The sequence below is a fragment of the Mytilus californianus genome, unplaced genomic scaffold (genome assembly GCF_021869535.1).
Source record: "Mytilus californianus isolate M0D057914Y unplaced genomic scaffold, xbMytCali1.0.p SCAF_7, whole genome shotgun sequence".
Lineage (NCBI taxonomy): Eukaryota > Metazoa > Mollusca > Bivalvia > Mytilida > Mytilidae > Mytilus > Mytilus californianus.
The window spans coordinates 98,414,344-98,440,091 of NW_026262723.1; the positions used below are offsets into that span (position 1 = coordinate 98,414,344).

Here is a 25,748-nt window from a genome sequence, read left to right on the forward strand (position 1 = left end):
AGCCTTAAAGTTTTCCGGAACTTGTTCATCCCAATCCAGTCCACTTTTCCATAGATCCTGTATTAGTGTCTTTGCTCTTATTGTTACCGGGCTGATTATTCCAAGTGGATCGTATATTTTCGACGAATGTTTCAAAATCTCCCTTTTTGTTACAATGTCTCGTATTGGAATATCACATTTCTGGTACATCAGATCATCGGATTTGCTATTCCATAACATACCAAGTACTTTTGTGTTTATGTCCATATCTAGTACATTTTCCGTCTTGGCTAGCTTGCGTATATTCTGACTGTTTGACGTCCACGATCGTAGGTTGAATCCGGCGTCTTTCATCATTGTTCTCGCTTCCTTATAATACGTATCAGCCTCATCCTCGTTCTGTAAACTTGTCAGAATGTTGTCCACGTACAAGTCTCTTTCCATCAATGTAGCTGTTTTACTGTTGTAACGTTGTAAATGTTTCAGTATTGTGGCGTTTAGTATAAACGGTGAACAAGTCGCTCCAAAAAAGACGGATTTGAACCTGTAAGTCTGTAAATAACTTGTTGGGTCGGATGGGTTACTTAGCCACAAGAAACGTGTAGCGTCTCGGTCATCCTCGTTTAATCCTACATGTAAAAAGGCTTTCTCAATATCCGTTGTTATGGCGACAGGGTTGGCTCTAAATCTCATCAGAATTTTTGTCAGGTCGTTTAGCTTCGGCGGTGTATCCAAGAGGCAGTCATTCAAGCTTTGCGAATTAGGCGACTGGCGACAACTGCAGTCGTAAACAATTCTGATAGGCGTAGTGCTTGATTCCTTCTGTACTGGATGATGAGGAATGTAGTGTAGTTTTTCTGAAGTTTCTGCTGTTTCATCCACCTTCTCTATGAATCCCCTACGTTCCTGTTCTTGTATGATGTTCCCGTACTTCTTTAACATATCTGGGTTTTGAGTAAGTCTTTTAATGACGTTTTCTGTCCTTCTCTTCGTGACTGCTAAATTTGTAGGCAATTCATCATGATCCTGTTTCCATGGTAACCTAGCGAAATATTTATTTTCTCGGAACTCAATTGATCTGTCCTGATAGGCTTTAATATATGCATCACCGTCTTCGTCTACCTCCTTACTATTTATTCCTATTGATTCTAAATTCCAAAATCTCTCTAGATTGTATTCTTCAACTTTGTGTGATATTAGAACATTAAACATGCTAGTTTTCGACGTGTTAGTTTTCTTACCGTATGTAGGTCCCGAAAGCAAATATCCGATCTTGGATTTCACGGCGGTCGGACCGTTTCCCCGTACTATATGGTCTTCTACAATGTCCCAATAGTGATCTGCGCCTACTAACAACGATATTTCGAATGAATCTTGCTGTGTCATCGTGTGCGCTAACTTTAAACCACGCAAATAACCATTTTGTGTATCAATATTACGTATGTGATTCTGTAGAGGCATGGCTATCATCGGTACTATCAGTACTTTGATTGGCAATACGTGTCCTGCATCGGTTTTCAGATAGATTGTTGTCTTTTCTAGGTGTCTCGCGTTTTTCTCTTCACCTCCAAATGCCGATAAATGTATTATCTCTGTTCCCTCTATCTGTAAGTTGAGTTTATTCGCTAAGTTCTGCGTTAAAAACGATCTTTGCGCTCCTTCGTCAAAAAGAATGTTTGTCTCGGTGTAGAGCTGATTCGACCCTACTTGTGCTACGGCGGTTTTCAAAAGTACATTTGAACGCGATTCTGTCGATTGTGAATACAAAATGGTAGTATCTTGTTCCGTTGTATGACTATCATTTACGAGGTGAACGTTTGTCGAATTTGAAGATAGTGGGTTTTGCGGGTTGCTGCTCTGATTATCTTTCGCGCGGAAATTCGTATGTGCTGAGTTACTACCCCCGTTTCTATGGCTTACCTCATGGACTGGTTTTATGCTATTTGTTAGACGTACATTACACAAGCTTGTATGGTGTTTCTTATTACAATGTCTACATGTGTGTTTAGATTTACATTCGTTTAGTCTGTGTTTACCAAGGCAATTAAAGCATAACTTATCACGTTTTACTATGTTCATACGGGATTCTGTGTCGGTTATTTTACTGCAATGGGTAGGTGCGTGTATTTCGTAACAGAAAACGCAAGGTCTAGTCTCAATATTCTTGTAAGATTTGGACTTCGGCGATTTCGCTCCGGCAAAGAAAGACGATGTTGTGGGCAAATTGTGTGTTGACTCTATCTCTTGTCCTGCGTCCATTATATCTATCTCGTCTAATATGCTTTTACGGAGGTCCCGTAATACCCAAGTTTTTGTTCTGTGTTCTCGCGCGAGATGTTTTCTGACTTCCCCGGGTAATTTGTTCATAATAATGGGAACAAGTAACGTGCCGTATGTTTCCTGTGTTTGACCCAAAGCTTCTAATCCCCTGACGTAACCTTCCATTTTATCGTAAAAACTTCGTAAGCTTGTTAACTGATTTCTAGGCGAAGGAATTTCTAATAATGCCTGCATGTATGCATTTATGATTTTATCTTGTTGACCGAACCTCTCTTTTAACAAATTTACGGCTTCATCGTAGTTTACATTTGTTAGTGCGAAACCTGCTATTGATCCTAGTGCTTCATGTTCTAGCTGTGCTTTCAAGTAATTAAATTTTTGTACATTTGTAAGTGACAGATTAAGATGTACGGCCGACTCATATGAGTCCCAGAAAGTTTGCCATTCTAAAATGTTGCCTGAGAAGGTTGGAAGCGAAAGTTTTGGTAGGCGGTGACTCTGATTACTAGTTGACGAAAATGTACTTTGTTGCGTGTTAAATGTGTGACTGGCTTGTACAGACGGGTTTTCAAAGGACTGTGCGTTGTGTGGGTTGGTTATGTTGTGCGTTGGAACAAACGGTATAGTTTCTGGATTTAACGTGTGAGTTGTAGTATGTGATTCAATATGACGGGACTGCGGGGTTTGGACATTTTGTATGAACTTACGTATGTGTCGAATCTTCGTTTCCATAGTCACTGAATATTCATCTGAATCAATAATCTCATTTTCCACATCTTCCGGTTCTGTTAACTTAAGAATTTGTTCATTTAAGTCCTCAAACAATGTTTGTTTTTGCACAAGTTTTCCGAGCGTTGCAATGACTTCTTCTTCATCGAAATTCGTATTCTCCTTTGCTTCATCTAATCTGCGGAATAGTCTGGCAACAGCGCTTCTGTTCCCAGATCGAACTGATTTCAATTTTTCGAGATTCATTGGTCACGGTACCATAAATATAGATGATATTTAGGCAATGTGTATAAAGACAACTGTTCAGCCATTACATTTTATATACAACTAACGTATTTCCGCCCAAGGCGACGTCACTGACAATACGACGTCGACAATGGACAAGTACAATAGTACGGACGTTATGTTCCCGCGACAATCTCAACATAACCATAAAAGAAGAATAAGAATTAGGATTATTAACTTAAAGGCGAATTTTCTGAAATATTTATACACCTCTCTCTCTCTCTCTCTCTCTCTCTCTCTCTCTCTCTTGGTTGATATATATTCCAATCCCTGAGACAAAGTTACCTTGGTCCGTTGTAGTCATATAGCTTCTTCTGTTTATACGTATTTCTACAGCCCTGACATTCAAATAGTTAGGATTGAGCATTCCCGATGAAAGTAAATCCACGAAAGAGATTCTGATGTTTATCATATATTATTTTCATGTATATTTTTATATAATTGAATGATTTCCAAAATTTGTTTATTTTGGTACATATCATTTCAGAGATTATGCACTTGACAAGGGATGATGCATAGATACATTTTCTCCAATATACACCTGGTCAGTATAGTTTGTGATGTAGCTCTTTTTCGTCTTTTTAAACTAGTAAGATAGGAACCTTTACATGATGAAAAGAGAAAATTACTTCCAGTTCAGTTTTCAAATAAAGGAATTGATGCAATCAACATTAGCAATGCTCTTCATCATTAGGAGGTAACATATAAAAATCCACTATTTTCAAAATCAGTCTGTCCATGTTGTATCCTTCAATATCACCAAAACCATTGCACCTGAAGTATTTATCTATAATCAAGCATATTAGGGCCTTGCTTTAGAAGAATACCTAAAAAACACTCTGACATGTGACTGTTCCCACCTGCCTTATATTTTCAGCTCCTCTGGCCATGTATATTACTGTGGATCTAAACATAATTGAACATGAACATCTCCGAAAGGTGATATCTCATGGTCCTAAGTTCAGAGAACACCAACACATCAATTGGAACCATAACTTCAAAATAATTATGGATTCCATTGAGGACTACGCCAGAACATGGGCTAAACGAGAAGAAGTTGAACTAGACATTTCGTCAGAATGGGTCAAAACAATCAGATCTCTGATAAAACGTCGAATTCATAAATTGAAAAACTGTGTGAATGATCGACCAAAGTCCGTTTTCAGAGACAAAGAAGCTGTGAAATATCTATCATCTCTTCACGATAAATATGTGTTGTTCCTGCGCACAAATAATATTGTCTTTGTATGTAAATCGTACTATTACGAGTGTCTTGTAAAATAATTAAGAAGTAATATGCACATATCATTTGACAAGGATGGATTTTGGCCAATCATAAGTCCTTCATGGCATCAATGAACATAACATTGAACAGCAAATCTGAGGACTAACCTTGTTTGTATTGGATATCTAAGCTTCACAAAATTCCGTACAAACAACGCTACATTGCCGGCGCATCTGCATGTTCTACAAAGGAATTGTCCATTACATTGACAAAAATTCTGTCCACAGTGAAAGAGGGTCTTCAAAAATACTGTAAAACTGTTTACTCGCGTAGTGGTATTTACCATATGTGGATTCAAAAAAACTCTACAGAACTTCTGGAAAATTTTAAATCTCGATCTTTCTCTGAAATAATTCTATCAATACTTTTGATTTTTCAACCCTGTATACCACCATTCCCCATGTGAAATTGAAAAATCGTCTAAAGGAAATAATCCACAATGATTTTCAATATAAGAATTGTAGCATACGCTATACATTTATTACTTTGGGATACCATACGTCATATTTTGCTAATAGTGAACAAAAAGGTAAAACATGCTACACAGAAGAACAAGTGATCAGTATGCTGGAGTTTCTTATTGACAACATATTTGTTGAAATTGGAGGTAGTCTTTTTCAACAAATTGTCGGCATTCCTATGGTAACGAACTGTGCACCTCTCTTTGCTGACCTCTTCTTATTTTCATATGAGTCGGAGTTCCTTCAGACACTTGTCAAAAACAAGAAGATCAAAGAAGCCAAATCATTTAATTTCACATTTAGATATATTGATGTTGTTCTTTCCATTAACAATCCAAACTTTTCTGATTGCGTTCCAATTATATATCCTCCAGAACTAGAAATTAAAGAAACAACAGACACGGCTTCATCCGCATCATTTTTAGACTTACACCTCGAATTTGACATAAGCGGTCATCTCAGTACCAGAATCTATGACAAAAGAGACGATTTTAATTTTGAAATTATTAATTTCCCCCACCTTAGTAGCAATATACCAACTTCACCTGCATATGGGATATACATTTCCCAACTCTTTCCGTATTCAAGAACTTGCAGCTACTACTCAGACTTTATAAAACGTCACCAGAAAGTTGATGAACCAGGGTTATGTCAAAGAACGTCTCGTCCTTTTTCTAAAAAAAAATTCATCGGAAGATACCAAGACGAAAAGCATCAAACGTTTGAGACAGAAAAATCAAAGGCCCCGTTATATTTCTCGTATATGTTAATGTTAATATCAATTTCAAGATTGATTTAGGAATTACTGTGATTAAAATGATACTGATCATGCTTTTAGTAAACACCTGAACAATATCTTTCATAACCTTTTAAGTTTCCAAATCATTTCTGTTTAAACGTTGAATCTGGAAGTGGAAAAGTTTGTATTACATCTTTTATGTTTGTTTATTTCCTTTTCTATGCGCACAAGGCATGAGCTCCTTGAATAACGATCATTAGGTAATCTCTAGACCACAACAAAATGTAAAATGATTGAGAGCATACAAACCGAAAGGGCATAAACAGCACAGACAAAATAAACAGCACAGACAAAATAAACAGTAAAAGATATTAGAATTATATCATGAATTGAAAATTAAAATCAAATCAAAATATCATTAGTCTAGATCGGATCTGTTCAAATCAAAGGTTCATGTTTTGGCTAAGGTTCTCCTGACACAAAAACCAACAAACAAGACAAAATCTTCTTCTGGAGTTCATGCAATTCCTTCAATTCTGTTTTTAACCTGATTTGTATCTTACTTGATTTATGAGATTTGAACATCAGTTAACTTGTGTGTTGATTTTGACAATTGTTAAGGGACTTTCCGTTTTGAATTTTCCTTGGAGTTCGGTATTTTTATTGTTTTACTTTTTTCATATTGTACTGACTAATCTGTATTTCTAAATACCATCGTTTCTACTGCGATTTACCAGCAATAAACTAATAAGTATATGTGTATTGAGTGGAAAGATGTGGCAGGATCGCCAATGATACAAATATCAACCAGAGACCAAATGAAGTGGAAGTAAGTAAATACAGAGAGACGTCAAACAATAAAAAGATCTTGAACAAAACTTATCATTAGAAAGCTACAAATGTTATATAATGAAAATTAGTGAGCTATACACTCTGGATTATTTAATGTTGAAAGTAATAATAATAAACGTTAACAATTTGAACAATAGTCATAAGAGCTAGAAGGAAATAATTGAAGCTAAAAAATTCTATTCGGAAATTTAATCCTGATAATTTACAATTAACTCAATATGAACAATTAATACAACAACATTTGATGTTTCCAACGCACTTTGCATCATTTCCGCTGCATCCGTTTCTGATACATAAGTCAACACATGGTGGTCTATTAAATCCACAGTCGTTTTGTGGAAAACACTTTCGTGGAGCATAACCTTCAGCCGCATCTAACTTTGGCATACCTTTTTAAATAAATAATTATGCTGTAAAATGAGAGAGCAATAATAACACCTACATAAACAAACTGTCTAACTTACACATTTGAACATCGGAAAACAGCTATTGCCTTTATTAACATACATACATAGCCGCACACACAAACACAAAAACACATTCCCCCCACACACACACATATATATATATAATATATAAACGCATAAAAAGTGTACAAAACAACTCCAAAATCAAAAAAGGGAAACATTAAATGCAATTATCTATAAATATTTCGGATAACAGATATCCTTCATCAGTATGATTATGATGTAAAATGAATCATATCGATCTAATCCGATTTAACTATAACAATTTTGAAATTTATACAATTAAAACCGAACACAAAAACGCTTGTACAATTCTTAAATTTCAAAAATGACGTAGGTTAGGTATTTACAACAGAGACTGCATAGTACTTACAAAAATAGTAATGTGCGATATGAACTGGTACATTTCTAAAATTTCACAGGTGACGAAAGTTAAGATATTTAAACAAAGACTGCGTAGAAATACATTCCCAATGAACAGCACTGACCGATTTGAGCTGGTATAATACTCAAATTTTAAATTTGACGACGGTAAAGTGATTATAATAGAGGCTGTGTATTTACACATCCCAAATAAATAACAGTATAATAATGATTAAAAAAAAATTTGAAAAAGGTTAAGTAATTGAACGTGGCTGCGTACTTATGTATCTCAAATTAATAGCACCCTGCGATTTAAACTGATATAATTCTAGAATTTTAGAGTTGACAAAGGTTAAGGAATAGCAACAGAGACTGTGTAGTAATATGAAATATAACCCAAATGAAAAGCACTGCGCGAATTAGAATTACACCTTTTCATTGATCCCAGTTGGTGCCAAAGTTTTTTATTTTCTTATCCAAAATCTTTCCCGAGCGAGTCTATCCTCCCTAGACCAAGCAGTGTTGTGGTCTATGATTTTAATGGTCAGTCGATTGAGATCTGCCTTAGTGTGGCCAAATGATCTCAAATGTCAACTGAGAGGAAGGTCTGGCTTGCATTCATAGTCGCTACGATGGCCGTTCATACGTTTGTGAAATGGCTGTTTTGACTCGCCAACATACTGTTTACTATTACCACATTTACACTGTAGAAGATACACAGCATTTGTAGTCTTGCAATTAACATTGCAAAATATGGTGTATTCCGTACCAGTGGAGTGACTGTTAAAAGCATGGGTATTCAGTATTTGCTTGCAATTCAGACATCGTCTGTTTCCGCATCCCTTGTAAGTGCCCACAGACGAAGAGCCTGATTCAGAGGATAAATCAGCTCTCACCAGCAAGTCTTTAAGGCTTTTGGGTCTACGGAAAGCCAGTACAGGTGGTTCGGGAACGATTTTGGATAGTTTAGGATGTTTTTCGATTTCTTTCCAATTTTCGCGGATAAGGTGTGATAACTTTGGATGGTAAGTCAGCACAAATGGCACTCTTTTGTTGATCTTTTTGTCTTTATATTTTAAAATCATCTCGGCTGATGTTGTTAGCACGAGAGAAACCGAAAAGGTCAACAAAAGAGTGCCGTTTGTGCTGACTTACCATCCCTTACCATAAACTTTGCAATATCTTTTATAACCTTTTAAGTTTCCAAGAGGGACGAAAGATACCAGAGGGACAGTCAAACTCATAGATCGAAAACAAACTGACAACGCCATGACCAAAAATAAAAAGACAAACAGACAAATAATAGTACAGATGACACAACATAGAAAACCAAAGACTAAGCAACACGAACCCCACCAAAAACTTGGGGTAATCTCAGGTGCTCCGGAAGGGTAAGCAGATCCTGCTCCACATGTGGCACCCGTCGTGTTGCTTATGTTATTACAAATCCGGTAAATAGTCTAATTCGGTAAGTCATATTCGTGAAAAGGGAGGGTATTGTAGTTACGACATAAGGAACATTATATTATATTCCAAATTATTTCTGTTTAAAAGTTGAAACTGGAAGTGGAAAATTTTGTATTACATCTTTTATGTTTGTTTATTTCCTTTTCTATGTGCACAAGGCACGAGCTCCTTAAATAACGAACAATAGTTAATCTCCAGACCCCAACAAAATGCAAAATAATTTAGAGCATGCAAACCGAAAGGGCATAAACAGCACAGACAAAACCAAAACAGTAAAAGATATTAAAATTATATCATGAATTGAAAATTAAAATAAACTAAAAATAGCATTAGTCTAGATCGGATCTGTTCAAATCAAGGCTTCAAAACAGTTAAAAGATTTATGTTTTAGTTAAGGTTCTTCTGACACAAAAACCTGCAAACAAGACAGATCTCCTTCAGTAGTGCATGTGATTCCTTCAATTTTTTAGTTTCAGTTTTTTAGCCTGATTTGTATCTTGCTTGATCTATGAGATTTGAACATCAGTTAACTACTGTTGTTTTTAAGTTGTGTATTTTGAAAAGATTCGAATAATTCGCCTTTTCAGAATCTAAAGGACTATGGGTAATCTCATCGTTCGTACACCAAAATGAAAATAACGTTACGTCATTGGTTGAACTTCCATTGTTTTGGTGTACGCTTTTGAAAATATTACCCAGAATACATTAGATTCTGAAACGGCGAAAATCTAAATCTCTTTCTTATTAATATCGAGAAAATATTCTCGATTTGACCTGACACCTTGTTTACTGAATTGTTCTACCATTATGATATGGAAAATACTTACAAACAAGACAAAATGCAAGAAGAAAAACAAATGTGTACGACCTCATTTCCCTCCTCGTATGTTGATATCCAGTAATCTGTAAAAATACAAAAGACATAATACAATGTTATAAAACGTATAGTATGTGAATTGTTTTAGAAAAATTTTTAAAATCTGTTTTGACATAAGCGTAGCAACATAATTAAGACCTTCAATATTGCTATTGCAACAAAAGTATATAGATATGGACATGTTCTATGAATGCCAATGAAACAACTATTCACAAAAGACCAAATGTCAAGGATGTAAGAATCATATTCTTAACTCAAAAAAGTTTACAAATGATTATACTCGATGTATGGTGAAACAAAATAGGCAGTCTACTAATGAGGACCTTTCTATGCACATACAATTTATTTCTTTGTAATGCTGATCATGTTTACAATTCATACGTTTAATATTTCTTCTATTGATTCAGTGATAACAGCCAAACTGCAATAACAATAATAGACAAAAAGTCACAACTTTAAGTCAGGTTGTCAAATTTTCAAAGTTGATATTTCTTGTCATGCTGATTATTTTGCAATTAACACTTTAAACCTATCTTACATTTGTATACAGTTTTAAAGATACCAGCAAAATACTGCGAAAATGGGAAAAATGCATATTTTAGGAGCAATAATTCTAAAACTGGTATTTCATTTTTCGGAAATTTTTGGGGTAAATTGAACTTGCCCTGCTGATCCTTTTTGCAATCTACACTTTTAACCTACCTCTTGTGGTCTTAAAGATAACGGTCAAAAACTGTAAAATTTGGTAAAAACTGACATTTCAGGGCAATAACTCCATATAGGGTCTTCCGATTTTTCTAAGTTTTCTCTCTCAGGTAGATTGAACTTGACATGCTGATTATTTTTGCTTTACACTTTTAAAACTCATATAGTTCTTGACACAATAGCAAAAAAGTGCAAGAAAACTAAAAATCATCATTTAAGGAGCAATAGCTCAAAAACAAGTGAACAGATTTTTCTGAAAATTGCAGAGTAAATGGAAGTTGTTGTATTGACCAATTTAATCCTATTAGAATCTAATTACTATAACATTTGAGATGAGATAAGATAAGATAAAGACCTATATTGGAATAAGCACAATTATACATGAATATCAAATTTAGATTATAACACTATTATGTAAGGAACATGAAATCTGTGATAATATAAATATATATATATATATATATATATATATATATATATATATATATATATATATATATATATAAGTGCCTATAAATAGCAGCACATGACATACAAATCTATGGGAGTGTGGATTAATCAGTACAGAGATTAATTCAATTACACAAATAAAATTATAGATTGCCTAACAATGTAATTTTAACACACTATTTAGTATGTAAATATAAGAATGTTTAAAATATTTAAAAAATGATGAAAATAAACGCAATATTTCGCTAGACTAACTAGCTTTATCAAGCGTGCATCTATCCAGGTGAAATCGGATGTAGATGATAAGAAACTTTTGCAGCTCAATGTATATGTTGCACTTGAATTTAGCTGCCTTGAAAATAATACATAATTTGGATGAAGTTCAAGATTTTTACAAAATTGGTAGTTGAAGTTAGCAACGTCCATTGGCCAATATTACAGGATAAAAAGGACGATGCTGTGTACTAAATTATTCTTTATCTTTCCTGTATCTTTTCTCATCTTTTTCGTTAAGACCATCAGGTTCTAAAGTGTGGAGTTGGTGGATCCAAAAATTTTCTCTTCTCCTTCTCGCCGTGGTGTCCCATTCGGTGTTGACTTCTATGATTTGGAAGGTAACATTATCAAAAGAATGTTTCGTTGAACGAAGATGTCTTGTGAGAGGACAGTTTTTGTTGGTTTTGTACCATGAACGATGGTTATTGAGCCGAATATTAAATTTGTCCATTGTTTCTCCCACATACTGAATGCCACATGTGTTACATGTTAATATATAAATTGAGTTCTCCGTTTTACAGTTGGAATTAGAGTAGATGGTATAATTTTGTTTAGTAACGGAGCTGATGAAAGAACTGCTTGTATTGGCAGCTTTACAACACAAGCAGTTCCTTCGACCACATTGTTTGTAGCAACCGGGAGATGGAGTAGGCTGCTTTGCTAATACAGATGTCACTAATTTGTCACGGATGTTTTTAGGTCTTCTGAAGGCCATGACTGGTGGTGAGGAAAATACTTTTTTAAGATTTGAATCATTTTCTATAATTTTCCAATGCTTCTGAACAATGGAAGACACATTTTTAAAATCAGGATGGTAAGTGAGTACAAGGGGTGTTCTGTTAGCTGCTTTATTCTTATCTTTGTACTCTAGAAGTTCTTGGCGACTAGTTTTGTTTGCTCTTTCGAAAGCGCTATCAATGATGTTGTTATTGTATCCTCGAACAACTAGATGTTTACGTAGTTGTCCAAGTCTAGCATTTTGCGTATTTTCAGTAGAGCATATTCTCTTGATTCGCAATGCCTGGCTGAATGGGATGCCACGGGAGCAGTGTTTAGGATGGCAACTTTTAGGAGAAAGGAATTGATGTTTGTCCGTTTGTTTGGTATGAAGGTCCGTTATAATGGTTCCGTTCTTGATGTAACTCGTAGTGTCGAGGAAGTTTATTTTCTCCATAGATGATTCATATGTAAATTTTATTGAATGGTGGAAAGAGTTACAGTGTCCTAGAAATTCATTAAGATGTTCTTGTGAATCTGTCCATTTGAAATCAATATCGTCAATGAATCGGAACCATGATAAGGGCTGGTATGGAGCACTAGCCAAGAGGCGTTTTTCAAGTTGGCCCATAAATATGTTGGCATATGACGGGGCCATTTTTGTGCCCATACTAGTACCGTCTATCTGGAGATAATGTTTTTCATTGAAAGAGAAGTTGTTGTTCTCTAGCACTAGTTTCAGAAGTGTAACAAGGCACTCAGTTGGAGGATTTTTTTCACTACGAGTGTTCCATACCTCTTCACACGCTGCTATTCCTTCGTCTTGTGGAATGTTGGTATATAAAGAAGACACGTCCATGGATGCAAGTATAGTATTGCTTGGTAGAGGATTGAGGCTTTCCATTTTCTTTAGATAATCAGTCGTATCTTGGATGTAAGAGGGTAGTTCTTTCACATGAGGTCTGCTGTATTATATATATATATATATATATAATACAGCAGAAAACATAATAAACACTATGAACACTTTGTTTATGATAAAAGACAATATAAATATAACCACGTTGATATGAAATTTCTGAGTTTCCAACTTTCACGCAAAAAAACACATCAAATTGCAAATAACTACAATTGAGATATTAGCCAACAACTGTAGAGTGACCCCTGTGTTCTATTTTTAGCCTCGGCGGCCATGTTTATTGATAAACCATGACGAAAATCACAAACTTCATAGACGACGTCCTATAAATGAAGCAGACAAAACGTTGGTTTTAATCCTTCGAGCAGTTTTAAAGGACAAGACAGACGACAGACGAACGGGCGGACGAACGGACGGACGACGGACTTAAAATGACGAGAAAAAGCTCACACGGATCTTATGACCATAAAGATAAACAACATTCATGCATAAAATCCTGAATCACCAAGGGAAGAAGATATTACAGCAATACGCTTAATAATTTGAAACAAGGCTGTTAACAATTAAATAGCAACTTAGTTTATATTTTAATCTTAAAGAGAAGCGAAAGATACCAATGGGTCATTCAAACTCAAAAATAAACTGACAACGCCATGGCTAAAAAAGAAAAAGACCGACAAACAGTAGTACACAAAACACAACATAGAAAACTAAAGACTAATATTCTGCTTTTAGCATATAAATACCGTTCGTCCGTACGTCTTTTCGTTCATCCGTTCTCCTCCAGTCTTTTAAGCGCTTTAACACGTAAATTCTTGTCAGATTTATGTTTAATTTATAACAAAATTTCTATTTCCAAATGAGGTATACCATTGGAAATATAGATTATAGAAAAAAAATCACATTGCAAGAGCTCTCACGCCTACATTTTCTTTTGGGATTTTTATGAAATTTATTTTTTTAGCGTTATAAAACCAGGTTCAATCCACCATCTTCTACATTAGAAAATGCCTGTACCAAGTCAGGAATATGACAGTTGTTGTCCATTCGTTTGATGTGTTTGTGCTTTTGATTTTGCCATTTGATTAGGGACTTTCCGTTTTGAATTTTCCTCGGAGTTCAGTATTTTTGTGATTTAACTTTTTATACCCAAGACATAGATCAGCAATAAGGTCTTGGACAATAATAGATCGCAGTCAACTGTTTTACCGGAATTATGTCCCTTGGAAATAAAAATACTGAAGTTATTGCACTTGAACAAATGAAATATGTTAATCGACGGGGGACAATGGAACGCCGTCATTTTATTCAAGAATACGTTAAGCATGGCCACTGTCTACCATTACACTAATCTGATGATTAAGCTAACTTAGTTTCAATGACATCGTTGAAAAAATTTAGACAAATTTCATACTTTGATACAAGAGGAGGATATCTTTTGTATCTATGAATGCATATTGAGTACGTTTCTTAACTGGGTTTTCCAATTGTTCAACTGATCCCCGTGTAAAAGTTCTAACAATTAGTTTTACTACAGTCCAAGAAAGTTTAGCAAAAAAGTGATTGAATAAGTTGAGATGCAGGATACAGTTAAATGAAATTTTAATTCAAGAACATGCGCCAATAAGTAATCACACTAAGTGGTCAACATACGATATATAATATATAAATTAATATAATGTATTACGCTCTGAATCTCACGAGTTTAAAAAAAAACATTTATTAATACATAAAAACATGATAATTGTGAATGAATTTAACAAACAATCATATTTGGTTTATCATTTATACGATAATATATTAATTATATTCTAAGACTAATTGTTGCTTAATTGGACAGTCAACAGAAAATGTTGCGGGGTCAAGAAGTTTTTTAAGATTTCAATCTTCACCCCCTTTTATTCTGGACAAGTGGCATAACAAAAAGTTTCAAAATAACGGACAATAAGGAATATCAGTATGAAAGATAACAAAAACACAAGTTGAAAGCTTTAATTCGTCAATTAACAATGCCGTATTGAAGCTTTCTTTCGTAAAGATTTTTTAAACAAATTTATAAACAGAACAGGAAGATACAATTTTATATGGCTTCTTAAAATATAAAAATACCTTTACAATTTGGAAGATGTAAATAAATGCAACAGTAGTATACCACTGTTCCATAGTCATAAATCGATTTAAATGAAAAAAATCCGGGTCACAAACCAAAAACCGAGGGAAACACATCAACTATAAGAGGAAAACAACGGAACAACAGAAACACTGAACTGCTACAAAAACAAACGCCAACATACATACAAACGGACTATTTGACAACAACTCCCATATTCCTGACTTGTTACAGGACGTTTTAAGAAAAAATGATGGGTTGAACCTTGTTTTATGGCTAGCCAAACCTCCCGCTTATATGGCAATGTTAGAAATACCGCTAAAATGACAACATTACGTGACATGAATACAGTACAAATAAACGCAAGAACACGCAGGACAGAGAAATACATAAATAAATAATATAATAATACATTACAACATTTAAACCACAGAATAACAAACGGACACCTCCCATGTACACCACAATAGAATTATTAACTGTACGTCACACAAATGTATCAACGCCACAAAAAGTGACGTCACAGGTAAATTTCTAAAACTACAATATAAAATTGGGATTAAGTTTGTAATGGTGTTTTTTTTTATGTATTTTCTTACCATTACAAGAATATTAATATAGAATTGTGTTAGTGATGGTGTAATTATTTGTATTTTCTAACCATGTCGGTTTTTCTTCTAAATCAAAACTGTGTAAAAACAAATAAATCCTGTGCATATAGTTGCTTTAAACTAAAAATCATATAAATGAACTAGCTGATTAATTATCTTAACTTTTACATACATATTGAAAATAAAAATAGAATTCAAACCACAAACGATAAGACATAAAACAAAATCCAACAAGACTTACAAAAGAAACATCATAACTAAATATATGAATGTTGGATGTATAAATACCGAGACACGTCTAATAGCAATGCGAAATCACATTTGGGAAAACAGTCATATTCGGGAATAGGTCGCGTTCGGTAGTTAGCAGACCAGACGACGTAGATGGTAAACCACAATCTACGACGTGGTAAAAATGTCGTTAGTGTACAGACACATCGTATAGACCAACCAATTCGTTATGATGTCCATACATTTACGGAGTGTCATTTTTAATCTTTCCTCCTCATAACTCTGTTTGAGTGTTTCTGCGTAAGGAGCATACATTATCGACTGATGTTGATTTAAAAATTAAAAACTGCAATCCATATTTACGACTAATACAATTTAGGTTTTCGTTTCGTGTACCTCCAATCTTAATCTTTAACACACAATCTGTCTCAAATTATGTATTTTCTACCCTTTCAACACACCTATCTGTCCGTCTGGAGTTCATGCATTTCCTCAATTTTGTTCATTTTGTTTTTATATCTTTATTGAATAGACACGATTTGAACATCCACTGTTACTACTTATTTTACATATCTAAGCTGATACCATATACCAGAGCATGTTCTTTTTATATTAATATAAATAAAACAGTATACTTTTTATTTAAAAACTTCAGAAAAGTAGGTAAAAATATATCAATTCAAAAATTAAAATCAGATAATGTTTTATCGTTACTTTGTTTCAATTTGATTCAACTTTTCAACCAAATACCGACACAAAAACGATGTAATGCATCTTCATTTTCTAATACTTGTACCGTCTATCTGACATTAATATCCGTCATGTTCTAGAATTCAATGGTTGCTATTGAATGTGACTGTCGAATTTAAAAGTCTGATAAAAACTATTTAAACCAAAAGGTAGTTAAAGCATTTACTAGTAACCAACACTTTCAACTTTAGCTTCAAAGAATTGATTAATTTCATTATTTGAATAAATTATGGTTTTTTAAAATGAATATAATATCAAAAGTACTGTTAATAAAAGTACTTAATTATAGATAAGTGCATTAATTGGCCTAACAGATTAAGCCAAGCCAAGTAACTTTTAGCTCTGATTGGCTTTGAACACTTTTAACTTGTATACAGTGTCTTAACTGAACACCACAAGCTATGCCAAACAAGTAAGCATTATAATAAATAGCAAGATTTTTCATGTGGTGTTCATTCTCAGTTCAGATATGCACAGTTAGATATCAGATCATTTGATTAATCCAATACAATCATTTAAACATGTCAGGTATGCCGACCAAGTTGAATACAATGTTGAATACATAAATCGTAAACTGATGAGTTGAGAATGGAAACTTCTGAAAGACCACCAGATGAGATAAAAGCAGTTCTATCACTCGTAGAGAATCAACCAACCGTTTGGACATTAACCAAACGGAATGGAAGATACTCCATGCAGATAAAATGGCGGCAAACAGCACAAAGCCTATATTCCCGAAAAAGATGTCACCAAAAGCTCGCCAAGATAGGAATCGCCGTCGACGACAAGCCTTCCTCCTTCGCAAACAACAAGAGTCTGGTGAACAGATAATAAACACCGAGAAGCCGGGACCCACCGCACCACCCCCAATCGTCGAGACAAAGGAATTACCTACACCAGCCATCAATGATGATATGGACACTGGTACACCTATCTCGCAATTATAGACAGTAATCTCTCAGCAAAACAGACTTTAACTGAAGAGAAAAAAGATCGACACACAGCCATCCAGAAAGGAGAAAAGGACGACTACAGAAGTAGTTCCCGCCCGACAGGGTGTCGAGGGTCGATCTGAAGTAGAAAAAAATCTACAGAAAGAGAGAAAAAAGAGGCAACTAGACGCTCGTAGCTACACCAAAGGAAAAGTGAAAAAAAAGTATGCTTAGACCTTCCACAGACTATTTACGTGATGGATATTGTCGACAACGACTTGTAGCTGCTCGTCAATAGCGATACTTTGGAGTTACACGACTTCATCTACAAAGACCAAGATAAAGACACGTACCAATACATCAAAAGAAGTTTCGACACCTGGCTGGATGTTAGGAACAACAAGAACTTTCTATTCAAAAATATAAGTTAGAATTAGTTTAAAATAAAGGGCGAGATAAGCAATTCCAGATAAAGTCAAGACGTGGAGACAGACGTTTTTGGAAATGTTCTACCCGTAACTGCCCTGCCACTATTAACACACACATCAACAACAAAGTGGATGCTAACCACAATCACCACTCAGATAGAATGCAGTAGACGATGTACTAGAACGAATGAAATCACGTTGTAAAGATGAACTCACTGCAATTCCATCTATCAATGAAGAAGAATTGGTAAAACTCCGTGACCGGGAATGGAATGATGACACACACCAACTAGTTATACACATACCAAACTTCTACTCATCAAAGACCAGCTTTACAACGAGAGACACAAGACATTACCTGCACTACCAACACCAGTAGCAGATATCACAGTAGATGGTGAATGGGCTGAAACTACTACTGGACAACCTTTCCTACTTGCAGATATTAACACCAATGGTCGAATGCTTGTATTCACTACTCAAGAGAACCTCATACATCTAGCAGCAACAGACACCATCTACTGAAACATTCTATGTTTGCCCAACACTGTTCTACAAGCTTTACACTGTCCATGCTAAAGTTGGTGGTACTATGTTTCCACTGGTTTACAGTCTCCTACCCGGTAAAGATCAGCAGAAATACACGAGGCTACTCACTATTCTTCAAGATCTATGTCACCAATTTAACATACTACTTAGTATGGCGTTCATTAACACTGAACTAGTATACATATTTGTTTAGGGGCCAGCTGAAGGACGCCACCGGGTGCGGGAATTTCTCGCTGCATTGAAGACCTGTTGGTGACCTTCTGCTGTTGTCTGTTCTATGGTCGGGTTGTTGTCTCTTTGGCGCATTCCCCATTTCCATTCTCAATTTTACTACAACCATCCACGATGTTCCTCGACTACGAAATAGCCATCAGAAACGCAGCCACTTCAATCTTCCCAGGAATCAACATTAAAATACAGGGAAATAGATGACAGACTTCAAACACTGAAAACAAGGTTACAGAACGATGAACTTACGCCAGTCCAGTCTTATCTCCTGCACATTCATTAAGACTTTGTATTCTCTTGTGTGTTCAATTTAGTGCAATTTATTACTGTTAGTGCTCTGTTTTAATGTCAATTTAGTGTACATTTCGGTGCTTTGATTCAATGAATGTGTAGTTTAACTCAAAATTTAGTGCTTTGTTTCAAAGAATAATTACTACATTTTTAATATATTTATATTTCAATTGATATTATTTACTTGTATATACATGCATTTATGTTTTCACCTAAATATTTTCAACTATTTGTGAATAACATTGTGCCTATAAGTTCATATTGTGCTTTTGAATATTATTTACACAAAATCTGCTATGAAATTATTAAATAAAATATTGTAATATATACTACTCTTTTTCTTTATTTTCCACAAGATTTACCTGGTTCATTAGTTTAGTGTTGTTACAACATAATCCTACATAATCCCATTGTTTACATAAAAATTCTGGGAACTCCAACATAAAATTTCACTTTTTTTACCTATAAAATTCAAAATGTAGGAACAGCCAGAATAAACCATTTCCCCCAAGATTTACCTGGAATTACCTTGGTTCATTACTTTAGTGTTGTTACAACATAATCCTACATAATCCCATTGTTTACATAAACATTCTGGAACCATTTTCCCCAAGATTTACCTGGATTTACCTTGGTTCATTTCTTTAGTGTTTTTACAACATAATCCTACATAATCCCATTGTTTACATAAACATTCTTGGAACCCCAACATAAAATTTCACTATTTTACCTATAAAATTCAAAATGTAGGAATAGCCAGAATAAACCCCTATGATTGCAATGTTATTTTTGTTTATCTATATGACCGTGCAAACAGTATAGCTCTTGTTATAGTTATATTAAAGGATACATAAGTGATTAAGTAAATGAACACTGTCTGGCCAAATGTATCTATATAAATGAAAGGAGATGTGGTATGATTGCCAATGAGACAACTATCCACCAGAGACCAAATGAAGAGGATGTAAGCAATTATAGGCAACCCTACGGCCTTCAACAATGAGAAAAACCCATACCGTATAGGCGGCTATAAAAGACCCCGACATGAAAAATATGAAACAATTCAATTGAGAAAACTAACGGTCTAATCTATAACAAAACTATTTACGAAAAAACAAATATGCAAACATGAACCAACGACAACCATTGAACTACAGGCTCCTGACTTGGGACAGGCACATACACAATGTGGCGGAGTAACCTTGGACAGTAGTGTTACAGCACAAAATAAGATCATACTGTAAAAATCAGTTCAAAAAGGGCGTAACTCATCAGATCGATACGAAGCAGAAAAAACTCTTACAAAAATACACATCGGACGTGGCAGGGTATTTATACATCACTACCAACAGTAAAGACACAAGTACAGATCTGCGAGTACTCGCAGTTACTTACAGCTAGTTCAAAGCCTATGACTGACGAACAAATGTATCCTTCCAGGAATACACAGCTGTTATATATCTTTAAGATTTGTTAAAAATGGATACATATCTACATGGCCTTCACATCTGTTCCTATATTCCCCTTTAGTAAATAGTGTGATACATGACTGCAGTAGTCCATTCGGTATAAGTTTTACTAATCATTCAAAAATTTCATTTTCCAGTAATCAAAAGGCAGTCCATTCTGGTTTTCCAAACGAAACAAAAGACACCTCCGAGTATTCAATTTTTCTCACATTGAAAACAGCAAAACGGGGAGTGAATATATGTTTTCTGTTGCTAATGTGTTGTGATAAACTTTTTTTTAAAACATGCAAAACATGAATCATTCAATTTTATCTGTCGCATTTGTAAGCCTTTTTGGCTGTTTCCATTCATCATTAGCACAGTGCTCATTATTAAAGTGACAAAAGGCCGCATCCTATACCGCGACAAGCTCTTTTCCTTCTAACTTGTTGATTTTTTTCATTGTAACACAGGCATTTCGTTGTCAGTTTTTACGATGCATATGACTAGTGGAATATGAAATACTAAGTAATTTGCTTTAAAAAGAAAGAAGAGATACCATAATAATATGATAATTCCAATAATAAAATAACAAAACCATTCCTAAAAAGAAAACACGACAAAAAGAAAAAAAAACAACAAAAATAAAACATTACAGAGAAAACTAATGATTAAGCAACATAAACATTAAAGTGAACCCAGGTGTTCTTGAAGGGTAGGCAGGTCCTAGTACACCCATCATGCTACCAAAATTCATGTCCATCAAATTGACTCATGCTTTCAAATTTGATTTATAACTGAACCAACTAAGAACATACATTTGTACGTAATCATTTGCAACTGAGTTCAAGTTAAAGGTTGAATGCATATGGACCTAAAAGAGGTTGCATTATTGTATTGAAAGTCAATAATATATCAGCGATGTTTTAGGCTTACCTTGACGAAATTGAACCAAACTGACAACTTATAACGAATAATGATTCAATGTTCCGTTCTTGTAAATGTTTGAAGACAATTAAATCATATAATTTAATTTTTTAAATTTTCAATTAATATGGTCAAATCGTGGATAATGTTCTTTGAATACATTATGAGACAGAAAGATTATCAAAAGAACATATTTAATCTAATTAAATAGGCTAAATAAAGTTCCAAGTTGAAGAGCATTGAGAACTCAAAAAATCCGAAAAGTAAGCAATAGCGGTTTACTGTTGTTCAAATCTCAAAAAGAATAATTTATACAAAGAATATATTGAAATGCAAAAGAAAAAGAAGATTATTCGATTATTGCACTTTCCACTATTCGGGTAGTGTTGTTTCTTCATATATTAAAACGGTTTAAGATAATCTACATTTGATGTATCCTCCTTAGATAAAAATGTGTTATTAAACGTAAATAATTAAAAAAAACAGGGCATTACACAAGATGATGTCTTCCTAAACTGACGTATGGCTTGACTAAATATCAGCAGATTAATTTGCTATTCTGTTAATATCTGATCGTTCTTTATTATTGCTTTGTTTGTTCTTTTGTGTGTGTTTTTTTTATCATATTTTATGCTTTAATAATAAAGTTTAAATTTTCTACAGATTATTATTGTTTTATCATCTTTTATACTTTAATAATAAAGTTAAATGTTCTACCGATTATTATCAAAATTGAGAATGGAAATGGGGAATGTGTCCAAGAGAAAACAACCCGACCAAACAGCAGAAAACAGCCGACGGCCACCAATGGGTCTTCAACACAGCGAGAAAATCCCGTACTCGAGGCGGGCTTCAGCTGGCCCCTAAACAAATGGTGTACTAGTTCAATGAAAATGGTTATTGTATGTATGTTTACCTTTTGTCATACCTCTGAAATGAGGTTGAGGTATAAAATAAAACTACTTTAAACTCGCAACCTGTTTATGAAATTGTCCAAATCAGGATGTAAGTTATGGCTAATGTTTTTTTTTGTTATTGGAGATTTTGATTTAAAATAAGGAGATGTTGTTTGATTGCCAATGAGACAACTATCAACCAATGTTCAAATGAAGTAGATGTAAGTAATTAAGCAATTATAGGCAACCACAAGGCCTTCAACAATGAGAAAAACCCATACCGTATAGTCGGCTATAAAAGGCCCCGCATGAAAAATATGAAACAATTCAATTGAGAAAACTAACGGCCTAATTAACAACAAAACAAATTAAGAAATAAAAATATGACAGACATGAATTAACGACAACCACTGAACTAAGGTTCTTGGCTTGGGAAATTTTTTTAGGCTCGAAGTGATTGTCATATTGTCACGTAAAGATACATGTGTATTGTCGATTATTGTACGCTGGCTTAGATTTTTCTTAAATCATTTGAAAAAGAATTTGTTTTAAAAAAAATGACTATTTCTAAAATCCTTTTCTGGATTAAATTTTCATCAGGAACGCTCAAAGCCAAATACTAGTATTTGATAGCCAGTGGTGTTTAAATATGTAGAAACGATGAGAGCTTTGTAACAATAAAGGACCCTAAAAAAGCAAAATTCATCTAAGGTCAACTGTGCCCGAGGGAGGTGGAACCTTAGTTTCTTAATAATTTCTTAATTTATCAACGGGAAATTTATAAAAATATGCTATTAGCCATATCAGTACCGAATCACCGACTACGAAGCTGATGATAACTTCTAAGACTAACAGTCCACTAGAATTGGTATCGACCCAGTGCTTGTAAAAAAAGTAACTCTTTATAAAGTTCCTTTATTTTAAGCGCTTTTCTGGATTTACCGTCACCAGGAACGTTCATGGCCCAAAAAAGAATAAGCCAGTGAGGTTATAAATTAGGAGCCATATTACCAGTATCAATGGGAATTTTTAGAAAAAGGTGTTATAAATAATGTCAGTACCAAAGCACTGTCTACTGATCATGAGAAGATGGTACCATTGGGCACTAACAGTCCATAAGTAGTGATATTGATATAGTGCTATTAAAAAAAAGATAACGCTTCAGAAATTTCGTACATCCAAAGATTTTTTTCTAGAGTTTCACGGATTTAAACTAAGAATGTTTCAAAGATATTCATAAGTAAAATGAAAGATTTTTACAAATAATAGCATATCTTTATTAAATCTCAATTATTTCTGTTTATATTTTTCATTTACCAGAATGTACACACTGATTGTTAACCATATATTTTGTAGGAAAATTTACAACTAATTGACAAAATATCATCAGCTAATAAGACCTTTGTGAGAAATCAAGTAAAATCAAAATCTTTCCTAAACGGTCATCTTCATCTTCTTATAAAAATAAGGAGATGTGGTATTATTGCCAATGAGACAACTATCCACCAAAGTTCAAATGAATTTGATGTAAGCAATTACAATAGTATTTGCATGTACCCTACATAATGACTGTACATGCAAACTTTGTACTCTAGGTGGGATTTTTTTCCAAAAAATTCGTAAGGGTTCCGCGGAACCAAGTGTCTCGCCTACTTTTTCTGTTAATCGCAGGCTCAACAAAAATGAGGAAGTAAATCAATAAAAATATTCCTCTTGATACTATCTTTTGATTGTAGGAAGCTTATGCCCAAGTTTGGTAAAAATCCAGGATAGTTTATGAATCTAATAAATGTTTAAAAACTTTAACTGTAGACTGAATGTAATGTTAACTGCAAAAAACAAAATTTCTGTCCAAATTTGGTACAAATCCAAAATAGTATAAGAAAGTTATTAAAATTTTAAAAACTTTTAACCACAGAGTGAATATGTTGTTTCCTGGCAGAAAATCTAAGTCCATTTAAAAGTAAAATACGAAAAAAATGGATTTATTTTTTTACAAAATTTCCTTCTAGATACTAGCTTTTGATCATAAACAAGCTTCTGTTCAAGTTTGGTACAAATCCAAAATAGTATAAGAAAGTTATTAAAATTTTAAAAACTTTAACCACAGAGTGAATGTGTTGTTTCCCAGCAGAAAATCTAAGTCCATTTAAAAGTAAAATAAGGAAAAAATGGATTTATTTTTTTACAAAATTTACTTCTAGATACTATCTTATGATCATAAACAAGCTTCTGACCAAGTTTGGTACAAACCCAGGATAGTTTAAGAAAGTTATTAAAATTTTAAAAACTTTAACCACAGAGTGAATGTAATATTTCCCGGCAGAAAAACTAAGTCCATTTATAAGTTAAATACGGAAAAAATGGAATTTTATTTTTACAAAATTTACTTCTGGATACTATCTTATGATCATAAACAAGCTTCTGTCCAAGTTTGGTAGAAATCCAGGATAGTATAAGAAAGTTATTAAAATTTCAAAAACTTTAACCACAGAGTGAATATTTGTGGACGCCGCCGACGACGACGACGACGACGACGCCGACGCCGACGGAATGTAGGATCGCTATGTCTCACTTTTTCGACTAAAGTCGAAGGCTCGACAAAAAGAATCGACTAACTTTTTATTAAGTTTGCACCTTTTCAACATATGGACTACTGTTTAAATAAAGAGACTTGTTAACTGTAAGAGGAGTTAGACAAACAATCCCTATATCCTTCTGGAAAATTTTCAACAACGGTTTCGTTTTATAAAAATTGATACAATAAAACATATAATAGATGTATTATTAAAATATAAAATTAAAACCTAGCAATTCTGCTCCTGAGACTAATATTTTCGAATCCAAAACGTTAAAAAATGAGTATATCGAATGTAAGTTACACACAAAATAGCCAAACAAAAAACATGCTTAATTATACGATACAGACCTTATGAAAGCTGTCTTTATAACTGTTCACGTTTTGATTATTTTCTACCTTATATATCATTTTAAAAGGAATATAATAACTTAAAAAATACAGCCGTATATTATATCACAACACCTGGCACAAAATTATGCCCAAAAGGATTGTGTTTGACATTTTTCGTAGAAGGCTCTTTTTCAAAAAAATTACAATGAATCAAATTTTTCTAAAAATTATGTAAGCCGAATAGATGTAACATTTGTGAATTATGGATTTTTTCCAAACGAGGCTATTAGCAGGCATATTGCATCCTGATTTCATATGCTGCTTTCTATATGAAAACCGTGAGGTAAACATCGATGAAACAGCAGTCCAACATGACACAAAAGTCTTTTTATCGGTTTTCATGATAACATCATCATTTAATCAAAGATACAAAAATGCTTTCAATATATGTCTCATATACGATCAACCCATTTCTTAAAAGAGGTATATAGTTTGTGTAAAATATATAATTTCAGCTTCTTTTGTTTGTGAAAGATAAATACGATAAACAAAGAATTTGGAATGATATAGCCACAGTATGATTTT

General features: G+C 34.0%; 1 long non-coding RNA gene across 1 annotated transcript; it reads right to left on the bottom strand.

The window, feature by feature from the left end:
- Positions 1-6,685: 6,685 nt before the first annotated feature.
- On the bottom strand, positions 6,686-25,298 carry LOC127709201 (uncharacterized). The gene is made up of 3 exons (XR_007985544.1): positions 25,182-25,298; positions 9,735-9,810; positions 6,686-6,999 (listed from the first exon to the last, which is right to left on the bottom strand). It is a non-coding gene; the product is annotated as an uncharacterized LOC127709201 (long non-coding RNA).
- Between the last annotated feature and the right edge of the window lie 450 nt (positions 25,299-25,748).